The 20,954-nt window shown below is 45.3% G+C and overlaps 1 protein-coding gene and 1 long non-coding RNA gene across 13 annotated transcripts in view; one reads left to right on the top strand and one right to left on the bottom strand.

Annotated features, from left to right (window-relative positions):
* PCGF3 (polycomb group ring finger 3) overlaps positions 1 to 20,954 on the top strand; it is a 110,802-nt gene that overhangs the window by 44,697 nt on the left and 45,151 nt on the right. For 9 of the 12 annotated variants that reach the window (XM_043546306.1, XM_043546301.1, XM_037902224.2 and 6 more), the window contains one exon: positions 17,956 to 17,998. The exons of the other annotated variants lie outside the window; for them this stretch is intronic. The gene's annotated coding sequence lies outside the window, so the exon portion shown is untranslated. The remainder of the gene's footprint in view (positions 1 to 17,955; positions 17,999 to 20,954) is intronic. 12 annotated transcript variants of the gene reach the window in all.
* On the bottom strand, positions 8,545 to 16,451 carry LOC122465775. The gene is made up of 3 exons (XR_006290817.1): positions 16,273 to 16,451; positions 16,057 to 16,059; positions 8,545 to 8,555 (listed from the first exon to the last, which is right to left on the bottom strand). It is a non-coding gene; the product is annotated as an uncharacterized LOC122465775 (long non-coding RNA).

The raw sequence follows: 20,954 nt of genomic DNA, 5'->3' as shown, positions 1-20,954 counted from the left end.
AGCAGCGTTAAATCGATGTAAACCTGCACCCGTCCACACGATGAAGCCCTTTATTTCGACTTAAAGGGCTCTTAAAATCGATTTCCTTACTCCACCCCTGACAAGTGGATTAGCGCTTAAATCGGCCTTGCCGGGTCGAATTTGGGGTATTGTGGACACAATTCGACAGTATTGGCCTCCGGGAGCTATCCCAGAGTGCTCCATTGTGACCGCTCTGGACAGCACTCTCAACTCAGATGCACTAGCCAGGTAGACAGGAAAAGAACCGCGAACTTTTGAATCTCATTTCCTGTTTGGCCAGCGTGGCAAGCTGCAGGTGACCATGCAGAGCTCATCAGCAGAGGTGACCATGATGGAGTCCCAGAATCGCAAAAGAGCTCCAGCATGGACTGAACGGGAGGTACGGGATCTGATCGCTGTATGGGGAGAGGAATCCGTGCTATCAGAACTCCGTTCCAGTTTTCGAAATGCCAAAACCTTTGTCAAAATCTCCCAGGGCATGAAGGACAGAGGCCATAACAGGGACCCGAAGCAGTGCCGCGTGAAACTGAAGGAGCTGAGGCAAGCCTACCAGAAAACCAGAGAGGCGAACGGCCGCTCCGGGTCAGAGCCCCAAACATGCCGCTTCTATGATGAGCTGCATGCCATTTTAGGGGGTTCAGCCACCACTACCCCAGCCGTGTTGTTTGACTCCTTCAATGGAGATGGAGGCAACACGGAAGCAGGTTTTGGGGACGAAGAAGATGATGATGATGATAATGATGAGGTTGTAGATAGCTCACAGCAAGCAAGCGGAGAAACCGGTTTTCCGGACAGCCAGGAACTGTTTCTCACCTTGGACCTGGAGCCAGTAACCCCCGAACCCACCCAAGGCTGCTTCCTGGACCCAGCAGGCGGAGAAGGGACCTCCGGTGAGTGTACCTTTTAAAATACTATACATGGTTTAAAAGCAAGCATGTGAAAGGATTACTTTGCCCTGGCATTCGCGGCTCTCCTGGATGTACTCCCAAAGCCTTTGCAAAAGGTTTCTGGGGAGGGCAGCCTTATTGCATCCTCCATGGTAGGACACTTTACCACTCCAGGCCAGTAACACGTACTCGGGAATCATTGTACAACAAAGCATTGCAGTGTATGTTTGCTGGTGTTCAAACAACATCCGTTCTTTATCTCTCTGTGTTATCCTCAGGAGAGTGAGATATCATTCATGGTCACCTGGTTGAAATAGGGTGCTTTTCTTCAGGGGACACTCAGAGGAGCCCGTTCCTGCTGGGCTGTTTACCTGTGGCTGAACAGAAATGTTCCCCGCTGTTAGCCACGGGGAGGGGGGGAGGGTTGAGGGGGTAGCCACGCGGTAGGGGGAGGCAAAATGCGACCTTGTAACGAAAGCACATGTGCTGTGTATGTAATGTTAACAGCAAGGTTTACCCTGAAAGAGTGTAGCCACTGTTTTATAAAATGTGTCTTTTTAAATACCGCTGTCCCTTTTTTTTTTCTCCACCAGCTGCATGTGTTTCAATGATCACAGGATCTTCTCCTTCCCAGAGGCAAGTGAAGATTAGAAAGAAAAAAAAACGCACTCGCGATGAAATGTTCTCTGAGCTCATGCTGTCCTCCCACACTGACAGAGCACAGACGAATGTGTGGAGGCAAATAATGTCAGAGTGCAGGAAAGCACAAAATGACCGGGAGGAGAGGTGGCGGGCTGAAGAGAGTAAGTGGCGGGCTGAAGACAGGGGTGAAGCTCAAATGTGGCGGCAGCGTGATGAGAGGAGGCAGGATTCAATGCTGAGGCTGCTGGAGGACCAAACCAGTATGTTCCAGTGTATGGTTGAGCTGCAGCAAAGGCAGCTGGAGCACAGACTGCCACTACAGCCCCTGTGTAACCAACCGCCCTCCTCCCCAAGTTCCATAGCCTCCACACCCAGACGCCCAAGAACGTGGTGGGGGGGCCACCGGCCAACCAGCCACTCCGCCACAGAGGATTTCCCAAAAAACAGAAGGCTGGCATTCAATAAATTTTAAAGTTGTAAACTTTTAAAGTGCTGTGTGGCATTTTCCTTCCCTCCACCACCACCCCTCCTGGGCTACCTTGGTAGTCATCCCCCTATTTGTGTGATGAATGAATAAAGAATGCGTGAATGTGAAGCAACAATGACTTTATTGCCTCTGCAAGCAATGATTAAAGGGAGGAGGGAGGGTGGTTAGCTTGCAGGGAAGTAGAGGGAACCAAGGGGCGGGGGGTTTCATCAAGGAGAAACAAAGAGAACTTTCACACCGTAGCCTGGCCAGTCATGAAACTGGTTTTCAAAGCTTCTCTGATGCGTACCGCGCCCTCCTGTGCTCTTCTAACCGCCCTGGTGTCTGGCTGCGCATAACCAGCAGCCAGGCGATTTGCCTCAACCTCCCACCCCGCCATAAACATCTCCCCCTTACTCTCACAGATATTGTGGAGCACACAGCAAGCAGTAATAACAGTGGGAATATTGGTTTCGCTGAGGTCTAAGCGAGTCAGTAAACTGCGCCAGCACGCCTTTAAACGTCCAAATGCACATTCTACCACCATTCTGCACTTGCTCAGCCTGTAGTTGAACAGCTCCTGACTACTGTCCAGGCTGCCTGTGTACGGCTTCATGATCCATGGCATTAAGGGGTAGGCTGGGTCCCCAAGGATACATATAGGCATTTCAACGTCCCCAACAGTTATTTTCTGGTCTGGGAATAAAGTCCCTTCCTGCAGCTTTTGAAACAGACCAGAGTTCCTGAAGATGCGAGTGTCATGTACCTTTCCCGGCCATCCCACGTTGATGTTGGTGAATCGTCCCAGACCCGCAACACTGTGCGGTCCCACCAGTCTGTGCTTGTTTCCCGAGCCCAGAATCGGCGTTCCACAGCATGAACCTTCCCCATTAGCACCATGATGCATGCATTGGCAGGGCCCATGCTTTCAGAGAAATCTGTGTCCATGTCCTGATCACTCACGTGACCGCGCTGACGTCGCCTCCTCGCCCGGTATCGCTTTGCCAGGTTCTGGTGCTGCATATGCTGCTGGATAATGCGTGTGGTGTTTAATGTGCTCCTAATTGCCAAAGTGAGCTGAGCGGGCTCCATGCTTGCCTTGGTATGGCGTCCGCACAGAAAAAAGGCACGGAACAATTGTCTGCCATTGCTCTGACGGAGGGAGGGGTGACTGAGGACACGGCTTACAGGGTTGGCTTCAGGGAGCTAAAATCAACAAAGGGGGTGGCTTTACATCAAGGAGTATTTCAGGCAGGACTTCACGGAGGGTTCCAATAAGAAATGGTGCACCTAAGTTATTGTTCTTATTGGAACAATGAGGTTAGTCTGGCCTCTGATTGATACATGGCTAGATTTGCCTTGCTTCACCTTCTCTGTGAGTGACTGCAGTGTGACCTAGAGGAATGAGTTCCCTAGACGGGGGAGTGGGGGGGAAGCAAATGAGTACAAAACAAATCTGGTCTATTTCTTGTTTTGATCCACTCCATCTATCTTTTACATCTTTGGCTGGCAGCAGACGGCGCAGAAGGACAGCAAGCCATTCTCATCTCTTGCCTGCCCAGCAGAAGATGGTGCAATATGACTGCTAGCCATCCCCATCTCTTGCCTGCCCGGCAGAAGATGGTACAGTACGACTGCTAGCAATCCGTATTGCCGGCCTGCTCACCATAAGACGGTTCAATAGGACTGACTGCAGGACTAAAGAGAATGACCTAGTCAAGTCACTCCAAACTTAGTCCCTGCGCCCATGTCTGTCCAGGCGCTCCCGGCCGACGTGGCCAGGAGCACCTCGGACATGACGATGACGGCTACCAGTCATATTGCACCGTCTGCTGCCAGAAAGCAATGGGTTGCTGCTACTGTGTAGCAATGCAGTACCGTGTCTGCCAGCACCTAGGAGACATACTGTGACGGTTACCTGAGCGGGCTCCATGCTTGCCGTGGTATGGTGTCTGCACAGGTAACTCAGGAAAAAAGGCGCGAAACGATTGTCTGCCCTTGCTTTCACAGAGGGAGGGAGGGAACGGGAGCCTGACGATATGTACCCAGAACCACCCGCGACAATGTTTTAGCCCCATCAGGCATTGGGATCTCAACCCAGAATTCCAATGGGCAGCGGAGACTGCGGGAACTGTGGGATAGCCACCCACAGTGCAACACTCTGGAAGTCGACGCTAGCCTCGGTACTGTGAAGCACTCCGCCGAGTTAATGTACTTAATGCATTTAGAGCATTTTCTGTGGGGACACACACTCGAATATATAAAACCGATTTCTAAAAAACTGACTTCTATAAATTCGACCTGATTTCATAGTGTAGACATACCCTAAGTCTATTGTGTGAGAACCTCAAGGCCATTTACTTTGTGCTATAAACGTCATACTTATTAGAATAAAGCTCTTTAAAATAAGGCTAGTGTGTATTTCCTCATTTCTGCTGTCCTCTGACTTGTAAGTGAATTATGTACCCACTTGCTTGTACTTGACACTAACACCCTTCCTGTATCGTAGGGTATGAGGCTCAAGGTGGTAGAGAGTAAATACTTGTATTCTGGTGGTGCTTGAAGTCCCAGGGACCTATTTTGCTGGGGAAACACAGTGAATAAGACAGTCCCTGCCCCGAAGACTGCCCTGAAACACTTGAGAAGAATGTAGCTTTCTAGAGAGAGAGCAAGCGAGTGAGCCCTACTGAATGTTTTAGGGCTGCATTCAATGACCTATATCCTGGTGTCCTTTCAGTCTTGGCCAGAGAAGACAGGTTGATTTGCTTTGAAATGGTTTGTGTTAAAGTAAGGTATCTATTCTTTTAACCTCAGATCACTTAGTAGTCACCTGAGGAACATTCCTTATATGATCAGCTTTTCAGCTTAATTATTTAGCTAATAATTTATCAGTGCTCAGGAGAGAAGTAGGTTCTCTGACATACAAAACAGATGGTGGACTGTTACTGTGGCATAGAAATGAGAGCAGCTCAGACTTTTAAATCTTGAAAATCATTAAAATACTGATCTTCCCAAGAACCGGTGAGAACTGAACTGCTAATGATCTCGTTTCTATGTCCGAGATCACAACCAATTAATCAACTGGAATGCAATGGGCTTGGAATTGAAATGGATTCCTCACAACTTTGTTTTGTACAGAAAGTCTTTGTAGCTCTGATTACTGAGGATTTTGATTGGGTCATAATTGTTTCAAGTACTGTCAAAATACAGCACAGCGTACGTCTTTTAAAAAGTGTATGCTGCTATTGTGTTCGGCACCTCTCAGGTTCAGGTGCCTGGTATGAAGCTGGTTTTGACTGCATTAGAAGAGCTTGCATGACTGGGCTTTTAGTCTCTTCTTTCCCCAGATCTGCAGAAAATGAATCTATTAGCAGCTTATATGCTTGCTTTATAAAGTTGGTGGTTTGGTGCCCTCCACTGGAGCTATTATTTTTCTGTTGAGTTGTTAAGAGTACTACTTAAATTTTTGAGAATTTAAAAAATAAGGCTAGCATAATATATATTTCTATACGTATGTATGAAGCTTGCACACCATACCCAACAACTTTATGCAGAATTACATGAGTCACATTTCAGAGGGGTAGCCGTCTTGGTCTGTATCAGCAAAAACAACAAGGAGTCCTTGTGGCATCTTAGTGTAAGTCTACACTACGAAATTAAGTCGAATTTATAGAAGTTGGTTTTGTAGAAAGCGTTTTTATAGAAAGCGTTTTTATACAGTCGATTGTGTGTGTCCCAACACAAATGCTCTAAGTGCATTTAGTCGGTATTTAGTAGGTGGAGTGCATACACAGTACCGAGGTAACCGTTGACTATCCCACAATTCCTGCAGTCGTCTCTGCCCATTTGAATTCTGGGTAGAAATCCCAATGCCTGATGGGGGTAAAAACATTGTCGCGGGTGGTTCTGGGTACATATCGTCAGGCAAGCCCTTCCCTCCCTCCTTCCTTCCATGAAAGCAATCGTTTCATGCCTTTTTTCCTGGGTTACCCGTGCAGACGCCATACGCTGCCATACGCCGTAAGCCGCTCAGCTCACCGTCACCGTATGTCTCCTGGGTGCTGGCAGACATGGTACTGCATTGCTACACAGCAGCAGCTCATTGCCTTTCGGCAGTGGACAGTGCAGTATGACTGGTAGCCATTGTCGCCATACTCCAGGGTGCTCTTTTAGCCGACCTCGGTGTGGTCGGTCAGCGACTCCTGGGAAAACATGGGAGTGACTCAGCCAGGTCTTTTCCCTTTTAAGTTTCGTCTCATGGTGATTCAGTCCTGCCAGCAGTCGTACTGCACCGTCTTCTGCCGAGAACCCAGGAGATGACGATGGCCAGCAGTCGTACTGCACCGTCTGCTGCCAGCAAGATGTATAAAGATAGATGAAGTGGATCAAAACAAAAAATAGACGAGATTTGTTTTGTATTCATGTTCTCCTTCCTTCCTCCCTCCCTCTGTGAAATCAACGACCTGCTAAACCCAGGCTTTTGAATTCTATCCTTGAGGGGGCCATTCTGTTTCTCCTTGATGCAAAGCCACCCCATTTGTTGATTTTTAGTTCCCTGTAAGCCATGTTGTCAGTTGCCCCTCCCTCCGTCAGAGCAACAGGAGACAATTGTTTCGCGCCTTTTTTCAGTGCAGATGCCATAGCACTGGGAACATGGAGCCCGCTCAGAGCACCGTGGCAATTATGAGCACTATAAACACTGCATGCGTTATCCAGCAGGATATGCAGAACCATAACCTGCAAGAAAAGCAAAACCAGGCGAGGAGGAGGCAACTGCAGTGCAGTGACGAGAGTGATGGGAACATGGACATAGACTTCTCACAAAGTACGGGCCCCTGCAGTGTTCACATCATGGTGTCAATTGGGCAGGTTCATGGCGTGGAATGCCGATTCTGGGCATGGGAAACAAGCACAGAGTGGTGGGACCGCTAGTGTTGCAGGTCTGGGACGATTCCCAGTGGCTGCGAAACTTTCGCATGCGTAAGGGCACTTTCATGGAACTTTGTGACTTGCTTTCCCCTGCCCTGAAGCGCATGAATACCAAGATGAGAGCAGCCCTCACAGTTGAGAAGTGAGTGGCAATAGCCCTCTGGAAGCTTGCAACGCCAGACAGCTACCGGTCAGTCGGGAATCAATTTGGAGTAGGCAAATCTACTGTGGGGGCTGCTGTGATCCAAGGAGCCAACGCAATCACTGAGCTGCTGATATCAAGGGTAGTGACTCTGGGAAATGTGCAGGTCATAGTGGATGGCTTTGCTGCAATGGGATTCCCTAAGTGTGGTGGGGTGATAAACGGAACCCATATCCCTATCTTGGCACCTGAGTACCAAGGCAGCAAGTACATAAACTGAAAGGGGTACTTTTCAATAGTGCTGCAAGCACTGGTGGATCACAAGGGACGTTTCACCAACATCAATGTGGGATGACCAGGAAAGGTACATGACGCTCGCATCTTCAGGAACTCTGGTCTGTTTCAAAAGCTGCAGCAAGGGGCTTACTTTCCAGACCAGAAAATAACCATTGGGGATGTTGAAATGCTTATAGTTATGCTTGGGGACCTAGCCTACCCCTTAATGCCATGGATCATGAAGCCATACTCAAGCACCCTGGACAGTAGTCAGGAGCTGTTCAACTACAGGCTGAGCAAGTGCAGAATGGTGGTAGAATGTGCATTTGGACATTTAAAGGCGCGCTGGCGCAGTTTACTGACTCGGTTAGACCTCAACGAAACCAATATTCCCATTGTTATTAGTGCTTGCTGTGTGCTCCACAATATCTGTGAAAGTAAGGAGGAGACGTTTATGGCTGGGTGGGAGGTTGAGGCAAATCGCCTGACCGCTGATTACGCACAGCCAGACACCAGGGCGGTTAGAAGAGTACAGGAGGGTGTGGTGCACATCAGAGAAGCTTTGAAAACCAGTTTCAGGAATGGCCAGGCTATGGTGTGAAAGTTCTGTTTTTCTCCTTGATGGAACCCCCCTGGTTTCACTCTACTTTCTTGTAAGCTAAGTACCTTCCCCTCCCCACTTCGATCACCGCTTGCAGAGGCAATAAAGTCATTGTTGCTTCAGATTCATGCATTCTTTATTTATTCATCACACAAATAGGGGGATAACTGCCAAGGTAGCCCGGGAGGGGTGTTGAGGAGCGAAGCACTGGGTGGGGTGGTGGAGGAGGGAAGGACCAGGCCACACAGCACTTTAAAACTTATTGAATGCCAGCCTTCTGTTGCTTGGCCAATCCTCTGGGGTGGAGTGGCTGGGTGACCGGAGGCCCCCTCACTGCGTTCTTGGGCATCTGGGTGAGGAGGCTATGGAACTTGGGGAGGAGGGCGGTTAGTTACACAGGGGCTGTAGAGGTGGTCTGTGCTCCTGCTGCCTTTCCTGCTGCTCAGCTATATGCTGGAGCATATTCGTTTGATCCTCCAGCAACCTGAGCATTGACTCCTGCTTTCTTTCAGCAAGCTGACGCCACCTACCATCTTCAGCCTGCCACCTCTCCTTGCGGTCATATTGTGTTTTCCTGCACTCTGAGATTGTCTGCCTCCACGTATTTTGCTGTGCTCTGTCAGTGTGGGAGGACAGCATGAGGTCAAAGAACATTTCATCGAGTGCTTTTTTTCGTCTTCTAATCTTTGCTAGCCTCTGGGAAGGAGAAACATATGCAGCTGGTGGAGGGAAAAAAAGGGAGAGTGGTAGTTAGACACATTTTATAGAACAAAGTGTACGCTTTTTCATGGTAAACCTTGCTGTTAACATTCCATAGCACATGTGCTTTCATTACAAGGTCGCATTTTGCCTCTTACTGAGGGTATGCCAGTTTGGTGTGAGAGATCAGTCACGCAGAGCCAGGCAGCAGAATTTGGCTTGCAGGGAGTCACGGTAAGCCACAGTCTTTTGAATAACAGAATCATAGATTCATAGAATATCAGGGTTGGAAGGGACGTCAGGAGGTCATCTAGTCCAACCCCCTGCTCAAAGCAGGACCAATCCCCAATTAAATCATCACAGCCAGGGCTTTGTCAAGCCTGACCTTAAAAGCTTCTAAGGAAGGAGATTCTACCACCTCCCTAGGTAACGCATTCCAGTGTTTCACCACCCTCCTAGTGAAAAAGTTTTTCCTAATATCCAACCTAAACCTCCCCCACTGCAACTTGAGACCATTACTCCTTGTCCTGTCCTCTTCTACCACTGAGAATAGTCTAGAACCATCCTCTTTGGAACCACCTTTCAGGTATTTGAAAGCAGCTATCAAATCCCCCCTCATTCTTCTCTTCTGCAGACTAAACAATCCCAGTTCCCTCAGCCTCTCCTCATAAGTCATGTGTTCCAGACCCCTAATCATTTCTGTTGCTCTTCGCTGGACTCTCTCCAATTTATCCACATCCTTCTTGTAGTGCGGGGCCCAAAACTGGACACAGTACTCCAGATGAGGCCTCACCAATGTTGAACAGAGGGGAACGATCACATCCCTCGATCTGCTGGCTATGCCCCTACTTATACATCCCAAAGTGCCATTGGCCTTCTTGGCAACAAGGGCACACTGTTGACTCATATCCAGCTTCTCGTCCACTGTAACCCCTAGGTCCTTTTCCGCAGAACTGCTGCCTAGCCATTTGGTCCCTAGTCTGTAGCGGTACATTGGGTTCTTCCGTCCTAAGTGCAGGACCCTGCACTTATCCTTGTTGAACCTCATCAGATTTCTTTTGGCCCAATCCTCCAATTTGTCTAGGTCCCTCTGTATCCTATCCCTACCCTCCAGCGTATCTACCACTCCTCCTAGTTTAGTATCATCCACAAATTTGCTGAGAGTGCAATCCATACCATCCTCCAGATCATTTATGAAGATATTGAACAAAACCGGCCCCAGGACCCACCCTTGGGGCACTCCACTTGATACCGGCTGCCAACTAGACATGGAGCCATTGATCACTACCCGTTGAGCCCGACAATCTAGCCAACTTTCTACCCACCTTATAGTGCATTCATCCAGCCCATACTACTTTAACTTGCTGACAAGAATACTGTGGGAGACCGTGTCAAAAGCTTTGCTAAAGTCAAGAAACAATACATCCACTGCTTTCCCTTCATCCACAGAACCAGTAATCTTATCATAGAAGGCAATTAGATTAGTCAGGCATGACCTTCCCTTGGTGAATCCATGCTGACTGTTCCTGATCACTTTCCTCTCGTGTAAGTGCTTCAGGATTGATTCCTTGAGGACCTGCTCCATGATTTTTCCGGGGACTGAGGTGAGGCTGACTGGCCTGTAGTTCCCAGGATCCTCCTCCTTCCCTTTTTTAAAGATTGGCACTACATTAGCCTTTTTCCAGTCATCCGGGACTTCCCCCGTTCGCCACGAGTTTTCAAAGATGATAATGGCCAATGGCTCTGCAATCACAGCTGCCAATTCCTTTAGCACTCTCGGATGCAACGCATCCGGCCCGATGGACTTGTGCACATCCAGCTTTTCTAAATAGTCCCTAACCACCTCTTTCTCCACAGAGGGCTGGCCACCTACTCCCCATGCTGTGATGCCCAGCGCAGCAGTCTGGGAGCTGAGCTTGTTCGTGAAGACAGAGGCAAAAAAAGCATTGAGTACATTTAGCTTTTTCCACATCCTCTGTCACTAGGTTGCCTCCCTCATTCAGTAAGGGGCCCACACTTTCCTTGGCTTTCTTCTTGTTGCCAACATACCTGAAGAAACCTTTCTTGTTACTCTTAACATCTCTTGCTAGCTGCAGCTCCAGGTGTGATTTGGTCCTCCTGATTTCATTCCTACATGCCTGAGCAATATTTTTATACTCTTCCCTGGTCATTTGTCCAATCTTCCACTTCTTGTAAGCTTCTTTTTTATGTTTAAGATCCGCAAGGATCTCACTGTTAAGCCAAGCTGGTCGCCTGCCATATTTACTATTCTTTCGACACATTGGGATGGTTTGTCCCTGTAACCTCAATAGGGATTCCTTGAAATACAGCCAGCTCTCCTGGACTCCTTTCCCCTTTTGGCTTCTTTAACCTTCATAACATGTGGGAATGGTTTCAAACAGCAGTGCCCTCATTTCCCATACGAAGTAGCCATTGGGTTGACCATTAAAAATGGGTTGGCAATTTAAAAGGAGGGGCTGTGGTTAACAGCGGGGAAGATTTTTGTTCAGCCACAGGCAAACAGTCCAGCAGGAACGGGCACCTATGAATGTCCGCTTACTAAAACCACCCTATTTCAACCAGGTGACCATGAATGATATCACTCTCCTGAGGGAAACACAGAGAGATGAAGAACGGATGTTGTTTGAATGCCAGCAAACACCGGGACCATACGCTGCAATGCATTGTTCTGCAATGATTCCCAACTATGTGCTACTGGCCTGGCGTGGTAAAGTGTCCTACCATGGAGGACGGAATAAGGCTGCCCTCCCCAGAAACCTTTTGCAAAGGCTTTGGGAGTACCTCCAGGAGAGCTTTATGGAGATGTCCCTGGAGGATTTCCGCTCCATCCCCAGACACGTTAACAGACTTTTCCAGTAGCTGTACTGGCCATGAATGCCAGGGCAAATTAATCATTAAACAGGCTTGCTTTTAAACCATGTACAATGTTTACAAAGGTACACTCACCAGATGTCCCTTCTCCGCCTTCAGGGTCCAGGAGCCCGCCTTGGGTGGGTTCGGGGGGTACTGGCTCCAGGTCCAGGGTGAGAAACCGATCCTGGCTGTTGGGGGAAACTGGTTTCTCCGCTTGCTTCCTGTGAGCTATCTACAACTTCCTCCTCCTCCTCATCTTCCTCGCCCCCAAAATCCGCTTCCGTGTTGCCTCCCACTCCTTGGACGGAGACAAAGCACAGGGTTGGGATAGTAGTGGCTGCACCCCGTAGAATGGCATGCAGCTCATCATAGAAGCGGCATGTCTGGGGCTCTGAACCGGAGCGGCCGTTTTCCTCTCTGGTTTTCTGGTAGGCTTGCCTGAGCTCCTTAATTTTCACGCGGCACTGGTGCGGGTCCCTGTTATAGCCTCTGTGCTTCATGCCGTTGGAGATTTTTTCAAATATTTTGGCATTTCGTCTTTTTGAACGGAGTTCTGCCAGCACGGATTCGTCTCCCCATACAGCGATCAGATCCAGTACCTCCCCTTCGGTCCATGCTGGAGCTCTTCGGCGATTCTGGGACTGCATGGTCTCCTGTGATGATGAGCTCTGCATGATGACCTGTGCAGGTGAGCTCGCCACGCTGGCCAAACAGGAAATGACATTCAAAAGTTCGCGGGCCTTTTACTGTCTACCTGGCCAGTGCATCTGAGTTGAGAGCGCTGTCCAGAGTGGTCACAACTGAGCACTCTGGGATAGCTCCTGGAGGCCAATGCCGTCGAATTGTGTCCACGGTACCCCAAATTTGACCCGGCAATGCCGATTTCAGCGCTAATCCCCTCGTCAGGGGTGGAGTAAAGAAATCTATTTTAAGAGCCCTTTAAGTCAAAAAAAAAAAAAAAAAAAAAAAAAAAAAGGGCTTCATCGTGTGGACGGGTGCAGGGTCAAATCAAGATAACGCTGCTAAATTCAGCCTAAACTTGTAGTGTAGACCAGGCCTTAGAGACTAACTAATTTATTTAGGCATAAGCCTTTGTGGGCTAAAACCCACTTCATCAGATGCATGAGTGAAAAATACAGTAGGCAGGTATATATATTACAGCACATGAAAAGATAGGCGTTACCTTACCAAGTCGGGGGTCAGTGCTAACGAGGCCAATTCAAAGAGGGTGGGTGCAGCCTATTCCCAACAGTTGACAAGAAGGGGTGAATATCAACAGAGGAAAAATTACTTTTTGTAGTGACCCAGCTACTCCCAGTCTTTATTGAGGCCTAACTTGATGTTGTCAAGTTTGCAAATTAGTTCCAGTTCTGCAGTTTCTCTTTGCAGTCTGTTTTTGAAGTTTTTTTGTTGAAGAATGGCCACTTTTAAGTCTGTTACTGAGTGTCCAGGGAGATTGAAGAGCTGGTAGGAGAGCACTTCGATCTCCCTGGACACTCAATAACAGACTTAAGCATGTCCTCCTGGTTAGCAAAAAGAAGCACCACATTTAGTGTAAAGGGTATAATTAGTTACAAATCACATGTTTTAATGGTTACCAACCAGTGAAATCAACCTTTAAGAAAATAACTAACTAAAAAGTATAAATACAAACATCATTAAAATTGATTATTTAAATTAAGGTTTCCTGCCTGGTGATTTAAATATTGATTTAAAATAAGTGATTTAAATCACTTTGATTAAAATTGGTTCACCCTGCTGTATAGAAAGCGATGATCAACAAAATAGGGGATATTATCCCCAGGTGTATTGGAGGTCAACTGGTGATATACTTGGATGGAAAGGTTTTGCATGGTGCCAAGTATTAGCATTTATCTGGTGGCAATGTAATTCATTAAACTTATCCTTGATTTTTGGCCTGTAGCAGCTGGGCGTGAGACTGCCCTTTGAAATTCCTTCAGTGGTTAGCAGAGTGAGGAAGTGGGGCAGGGCTTGACCTGATGATGCACAACCTGTTTCGTTCATCCTTTACAATCTAGGTTTAAATCTTCTTTTTTTAACCATAGATGACAGTGTCCAAAGGAAGAAAACTATGCAGAATAGATATAAATACTATGAAAATGTCATCAGAACATCAAGGAGTATGCATGTGTGCTATGTGTGGCTTTTTAAAGTGTGTTGGTAAAAAAAGGACATCCATTTTGATTTAAACTTTGATATCAAGACTGTGAAAAATAGTGGTGGTATTGTGGTGGCTGAACTTGATCAATCATGATGTCGTTGTCTTGTTCACTTGTATACTGCAGTCCTGGTGCTTGAAATAAGGTTAAGGTTCTGGGTTTTCATACTTCATGTCTATGACCGAATGGCAATGCAATACTGCCATCCAATTACATTATGCTTTAAGTCTTGATTATGATCTCTTCAGCAGTGATCTTACACTTCAGTTAAACTGAAATGTATGTTTATAGTGAGAAAGGATTCAGGATAGCCTCTTCTTTCTGGAATCAGAATTTTGAAGGTATCTCCTGTCTAGCTAGCATGAGCTGGTAATTATTGAACCAGATGAAAAGAGCTGTGAAGTCTGAAGAGAGCTTGTTTTTGAACTGAAAACTGTTGGTAGTCAATAGGAGTAATAACGCTGGTCACCAGGGCAGGCAGTGTCTGTTTCTAAACCTTGCCCTAGGTTTGGCCACTTCGGTTCATCTGATTGGTGCATCCAAGCAGAAACAGGATGTCAGATAGGGCTACAGGTCAAGTAAGTGTGTGTTAGGCAGGATTTATTCTCCTGATTCGAACCCTCCACACATTCGAAGATGTCTGGTTGACTCATGGGAATGTGTAATGTGGTGATTGTTCCTGAAGCTGGCATTTTCACTTTCTTTTAATGCCAACCGTTATGAAATAGAGCATACGTATTCTATTCTATAAAAGTTTTGACATTGTAATCTCTCATCACTGTAACATCTGAGCACCTTCCAGTAGTTCACTGAGCACCGTGATGAACATCAGTCACGTGGGGTTCCCTCTTTTCCCTTACCCTCTCCCCAAGAGGAGAATTTGTGTGTACACTGTAGTTTTGTTGGCATTGGTTTATAAAAAAAACTGTATACTGCACTGTATTTATATTGGTAAAAGCAAGGTCAGAGTATGCTTTGCATGTGGAAAGTGAGGTGATGACTTTTGTGGTGGTTCATAGTTCCTGAGGGAATTCAGCCCAATCCTGTGCTAGCCCCTGAGAAGGCTGTGACTCTACTAATATGGATATTGTTTGACTTACATTTTTAGGACCAAGTCGCTGTGTTCGTATTTTAAGTTATTGTACATGTTCAAAAACACACTTGCCTGTTCACCAGCAGCCAGTCTTAATAGTGATCAATTTCACTCTTCTCTCTCCATGGCACTGTCTACACGAGAAAAGTTTTGCTGGTATAGCACTACCAGCAAAACGGTACTGGCAAACCTTCCTAGTGTAGCTGCAGTTTATACTGGCATAAAATTGCTTCTGCTGGCGTAGCTTACAACAGTTCAATGAGAAACATAAGACATACCAGCAAAAGTACCTTATACCAGCATAAAAGCACATCTGTACTAGGGCTTATACTAGCGTAGCTGTGTTGGTAAAAATATTGCACCCCTAACAGACATAGCTATGCCAGTATAAGTTTTAAGCGTAGACCAGGCACATCACTGATGAGTCATGCCCAGAGCATGAAGGTCCTATGCCACCAGGCCCTGTTAAATGCTTTGATCGTGAAGATTAGTCCCAGTCATAGGGTATTCTAGTCTCTTGTATGGCTTTGAGCATAGTGAGGACACGTGATCCTTCAGGATGTCTCTGGACACTACTATTGCCTAAATATTTAACAACAATAATAATGGAACTACCCATATGCTGCTACTAGTGAAAGAGCAGGCAGAAATAGTGAGAGCTGCTGAGAAATGCATTTACACAGATGAGCAGCTATCAGCTTTCCCCAGTGTGTGTATATGTACTCTTGCACTTTCACATCACAGTCCAACTTGAGCCATGTCAGATACATGTGTATTGGAAAGTCCAAAGGCATGCTTATGATCAATCCTGACTTTGCCTCAATAGCAGAGAATTGGAATGTGCTACCCATCCAAACACACAACAAAAATAAAACCCAAAAACACAATGGAGGAAAGTCACACACCCTTCTCCCATGGGTCACGTGAGTGGGGAGTACCACGGGGTGCTCTACATCCCCTCCAGGCAGCCAGGAAGCAGTAAGGGAGAGAAGGTTAGTGATCCTTTACAGACACCTGGATTGACTTTTGCTTATTAGGCTTGGGTTGTAAAGAGATAAGTGATGTATTCTTAAAACACACATAACACTTCGAAAATGCTCTATTTGTAAAATTGACTCAATTTTTATAGTCACAATATTGTAATGTTATTGCCAGCATTAATGTTCGTGGTTTTGTTTTTTTTTTGCTGGGGTGTCAAATGATACCTTTTAGAATCCTACTCTTATATACATGAGCGTCCAGGAACTTCCTCAGTTTAAAACCCCGAGTTATTGATTTCAGCACAGGGACATTTCATGTCATTTACTCCAAAGAATCTAAGCTGCTTTTAATACAGCAGTGGTGAATTCATTTCTGAATGCAGTCAGCAGAAATGTTCCCACACAGGTTGCTGGTAGATTTTTCTGTTGCATGTTATCCCAATTCTGGTCTAATGCAAGGGTGGTTGTGAATTGTACCTTACTGTGTTAGGATGTATAATTAATTTTGCTGGATCTAAACTAATTAAGGTGTTGGGATATGATTGGTTAGCTAATCATGTTACAATATGTTAGGATTGGTTAGGTAAATTTCAGTAAAATGATTGGTTAAGGTATAGCTGAAAATATTACTATATAAATTAGGGGCAAACAGGAAGTAAATTGGGATTTGGGAAAAAAGAACTTGGATTTAAGCTTGCTGAAAGTTCACTCCAATAAACATCGAATTATTTGCACTTTCGGACTTCGGGTATTGTTGCTCTCTGTTCATGCGAGAAGGACCAGGGAAGTGGGAGGGTGAAGAAATAAGTCCTTTAACATACTGTTCACTATTTCTTCAGTTTCTAAAGGCTGGTCTACACTAAAAAATTAGATCGACCCAGCTTGGTCACTCAGGGTGTGAAAAATCCACACCCCTGAGCAACATAGCTTAGCCAACCCAAGTCTCTGTGTAGACAGCACTAGCTCAATAGAAGACGTCTGTTAATCTAGCTCTGTGCTTCTCAGGGAGGTGGATTTACTAGAGCGATGGGAGAACCCCTCCTATTGCTATAGTAAGTGACCACACTGAAGTGCTACAGCAGCATGCCGTAGCATTTTAAGTGTAGACATAGCCTAAGGAAAGAGACTGAAGAGGGAGTTCTCATTGTTTTCTTTATAATACCTGAGTATTTCCTGTGTAAAGTTACTGTAATAAAAAACTTGCTTCTTTTGTCAAACTAAAACCATTAACATGCGATGACTTTATCCCCAAAAATAATGGAGACGATTTCCTTTTATGACCCTTAAGTTGTAAAAGTGTTCAAGTGTGTGTGTGTGTGTATATATGTATATATATATAAATGGAATAGGGAGTTTTTCATTTTGGAAATATTTGTGCAAACTAATAGAAATAGATAGCAGATAAGGCTATATCTACACCAGCACTTTTGTCAGTCGGGTGTGAAAAAACACACCCCTGACCAACATAAGTTTCACTGACAGTGAACAGGTGTGGACAGCGTTATGTTGGCGGGAGATGCTCTCCCGCCGACATAGTTACCAGCCGTCGTTGGGGGTGGCTTACTTATGCCAACAGGAGAGCTCTGTCCCGTCGGCATACAGCAGCTATACGGGAGACCTTACAGGGGCACAGCTGCAGTGGTACAGCTGAGCTGCTGTAAGATCTGTAGTGTATTTTTAAAAGCTTAGGCTCTGTCTAAACTTGAAAATTGAAATACTGAAATTCACTTTGGAGGTCGATAAACTGTCTCTCGTCCAAAATCTTTTGACCTCAGATGGGAAATGAATGGTCTATTAAATTAAGCATGCAATTTTTGGTCCCGCTGAGTTTTTTGTCATTGTCTTATTTGTGCAGATAAATGGATATTGGTCTTCCTTGCCACTGTATGGTGACAGAAACACTTGAGTTTTAAGTAATTTCCCATGATATGATGAGCCATGTTAAGGAACATCATATGAGAGCTTCCCGGAATTCCTTTTTCTACTACTATGTCAGGGTTTTCCCTTACTTTTTGTAGAGAAACGGAACACATTTTGCTGCTGACTGTTAAACTAGCTAATTTAGATTAGTATTAGGTAAATTGGTCAGCTAAATCTTATTAGCGGTGGTTGGATTTCTGGCCACTTTAGTGTTTAACTTTCAGATTATTTTTCTGTCTTTTCAGGTCTCTGGATGGCAGACTCTGAAAAGAAATGCAGTTTTAAGAGGTATGCCTCATATAGCCAGAAATATTCCTGACTAGCATGTACGCCACTGGGGACAAGGCCATTCTTTCAAGGGATGTCCATTTGCTTGTCCTGTACTCAAGTCCCAGAAAATATGAAGAGGCTCCAAACTGAACTTCCACTAGACCAAAATGGGTTCTCAAAATCTATGGGCAGTACATCTATAGTCCATGCTAAAAAGTAAAATTCTATTTTCAGCGCCGGAGTCTCTTTGCATATCTGAACAGAAGGCTTTCAGTTTCACCAGAAAGAATGTCTCATCACTGTTGCCACTTAAAATCTTCAGTTTTCTATAAGAGGTTCAGAATAAACTGCTTAACTTTCTGTTTGATGATCTTGACCTCTTTCTTGTTGACAGAACAATACTCTGGGAAACCACAAGATGACTAGGACTGTAACTTAACACCCAGCCGATCCCCCCCAGTCAAAGATTTTTCTTCCTTTAGGATGGGACTGTACTCCAAATACCCTTGTTAGTCACCCCCACTGGCTTACTTGGGGTATCAGATGCAAAAAGCACTGTAAAACAGTCCCAGTGATCCATAAAATCATATTTTCACCAGTACTCTTTTCAACTGCCTTGGTTCCAGCCACAGCTTCTATCAAAGCAATAACTTAGGTATGTTGAGAGGGAGCTTGGTATTGCTCTTTGATTCCTGTTTGGCCTCCATGTTGCATCTCTTAGGGGCCTGCTTTCCTTTCTCTCCCAAGATTTTGTCCATTTATCACTTCTAAATTTAGTTTTACAGATGCTAGAGATGGCAATCCTCTACAATTTAAATCTGTGCTGCTTCCTCACCCTACTGTTTTCCTATCCATTTCAAGGATGACTCTCAAACAGGAAAAGTGTTCTTTCTGCAATTCGAAGCAATAGAACCAGGTTTTGGAGAACTTCACAAGAATAGGGTTTTTTTTCCCCTTATGCACAAAAAGAAAACAGTCAACCAATTTTAGTGCAGTGAGAGCTCAGCAACTTTTTCAAAGTAACAGCTATAATCTTTTCCTTTTTTTGTCAGGATTAGTTCAGAACTCTCAAACTTTGGGAGGTTTCACATTTCTCCACCGTGGCCACAAGTATTACCTTTAGTTCAGACTGAACAATGACCATTCCCAGTATAAACTGCTTCTGTTTGGGTTAGCAGTGACTCTCCATCTGTTAACTAAGAGTCTGGCATCACTTGCTATTAAGTTCCATTGTCAAGGTCATCAAGAACCTCCCAATTGAAAGGCTGGCTCACCAGAGCTCAGTTTTGCCAAGGGCTGACCTATGTTTCAGGCGTCCTGTTCCCTCTTTGAACAACTTGGACTCAGATTAATTTCAGGTCTGTCCTAGAGTTTACAAAGGTTTTATGATTATCAGAGTTAGAAAGAGTTACTGTAAAGTCCAGAGTGTCTTATTTTTATAGTCCATGAACCTAGATTACAATACTAACATATGTTAACTCTCATGACCTTGGGCACTTGCGCCTTTGTTAGGTTAAGAATGCAAGTTTTCAAATCCAACCCTCAGTAGTCACTAGATCATAAAAATCTTTGGCAAAATGTTACATATTGTTTGGTTTGTCTGGGAGTCTCTGCTGTTGTGGACTATTGCTAAAACACCTTAAATGGGGGGTAGGGATGCAGGGTAAGTTTCTCCCATACAGATCCCTACAATGACAATTAAAATATCTCAGATGCAGTCTAGTTTGCTTGCAGTTCAGCTCCAGACCCTGAAAGCCTGAATTTACATCCTCATTCTACTTCAAGTTCTTGCCAGAACTAGTGTTTGACTTCCATTTGAATCATATGCTGCCAGTCTTCTAACACAACAGTGTACCTAGTGTGTCCACACTACATTAATTGATCATAGAGAGTTGTTAATTTATACTTTGATTCGGCAAAGGATCTTAGATTTTCCTAGGTATTCACTGCAGTTGGAGAGAAGTCCAAATGGTAAGAAAATTCAGTTCAAATATTGCCTAAATAGGCTAATATGATGCCTTAGTATTTGATTTGCTGCTGCTAGGTAGGTGTGAATTATTTTTATTGTGCTTTGTATTCATAATTTTAAATAATTGGCAGGGTGCTTAGTCTCTGTTTGGATACTTTTTATTTATTATAAACAGAAAATATATAACTGCATTTAAACTTCAGTCCAGGTAAGGCTCCAGGTGGTACTTGTGAGCACTATAATAACTTGTCTTAGAATGTTACAATATTCAGAAATTGTGAGATGGCTGTATGATGTTGAACGTATACGTATTATTCAGCACTCCTTTTTCAGTGTCAAAGCTAGATTGGATTGCTTGCATTGGCTGAGCAATCCTCTACCAGCTCCTTAGCCTCCCTCCTTTGAAAATTGTTGCTGCTTGCTGATCACCCACAACTAAGATGCTGTGGAGGTAGGAAGATTGGGTTTGTGGAAGCCGTATGTTATAAAAACCCCAGGTCTATCTGAGCAGACTGACTGGGTCATTAAAAAGACTGGCAGGCAGACCCATATCAGTGGAAAATCTGAGGAGACAATGGAAAACCCTAGAAACAATGACCTAGAGAGAGGAGAAGGAAGCTGAGCAGAGTCACCGGCTTGAGAGCAAAAGACTAAGGTTTCAGGTGGGGGTGAATTTCTGGAAGAAGCAGGCTGCTGTCTACTGGGACTGAATAAGAAAATCAGAGAGACAGAGCCTGAAAATGGAGTTCATTATTGCTTGGCTGGTGAATTGATCTGGCTTGACTATGCATTAACCTTTATTTTTCTGTGCTAACCTAAGGATTTCCAGTGCTGTGTTCCAGTTGACTAATAAATCCTACGCTGTTTTGAAAACACTGCTTGGATGCCACTATGGATACTTGCAGAGGTGAAGGGGTTCCTCCAAGAGACAGTTTATAAACTGGGGACTTATCATGGAGCCTGTTGAACTGTGAGCAGCACCATTGGGGACTTGCCCTTTGATGA

This window comes from Chelonia mydas, chromosome 5 (genome assembly GCF_015237465.2).
Source record: "Chelonia mydas isolate rCheMyd1 chromosome 5, rCheMyd1.pri.v2, whole genome shotgun sequence".
NCBI classification, from domain to species: Eukaryota; Metazoa; Chordata; order Testudines; family Cheloniidae; genus Chelonia; species Chelonia mydas.
Note: the sequence above shows the minus strand (reverse complement) of the source record. Positions and strands in the feature narration are given on the sequence as shown.